Genomic DNA, 864 nt, shown 5'->3' on the forward strand with positions numbered 1-864 from the left:
GCATACGATTGACGAGAGGGTAAAAAAGAGAAATAATTTAAACAAGGGAATATAAAATTTAAAATAAAGGAATTGTAAGCACTCTTAAATACAGATAGCATTCTAATCACGTCAAAAGAGAGAAAAATTGTGATGGCAACCGGTTGGTTCATATTAAAATTCATTATTTCAAACATATGTAAACAAGTAAAAAATACCGGATGTTTAAAATACTACCTTTAGCAGTATCAAATTCCACCAATAAACATTGCCCATATCCGATAATCGACGAATAAACGCACTTTCTATTGAGGTACAAACAGTCAAAGTTTGAGATAGTTTGGTGCAGTATCCATGGACAAGCAGCTGTAAAACATGAATTTTGCAATTCCTTGCAGCAGTTTTTTGACCTACTGTATATAATCAATATGACGATAAAGCCCCAAAATAAACGAATAAAACTAAATTTTTAACCAATAATACCGTATTTTAAGCCTATTTTATTTCCTAATATAAACCATCCAGAGTTATATATAATCATAATAAGCCAATAAGAAAGTATTGCGAAAAGGCAATAAGCCAGTAAAGAAGTAATATTCAAGAGAAATAGACGTATAAGGAAGTATTACTAAAGGCAATAAACCAATAAAGGAGTAGTATCAAAGAAAAACGCAAGCATGTAAGGTCCAATAGAAAGGTGTTATGTTTGTGTATCATCGTAGAAAGAACAATGAAGCGGCGCGTCACCAAAAGTAACACGGTATTCCACATACATATCTTAACATTTAGAGCAAAATACACGAAGTATATATTTTATGAAATTTGTAAATATATTGACGTAAACTCGAAATATCTGATTATATTCTGCCAAATATATTTGTCTAT

The sequence above is a fragment of the Rhizopus delemar genome, genomic scaffold, assembly GCF_000149305.1.
Source record: "Rhizopus delemar RA 99-880 supercont3.11 genomic scaffold, whole genome shotgun sequence".
NCBI classification, from domain to species: Eukaryota; Fungi; Mucoromycota; class Mucoromycetes; order Mucorales; family Rhizopodaceae; genus Rhizopus; species Rhizopus delemar.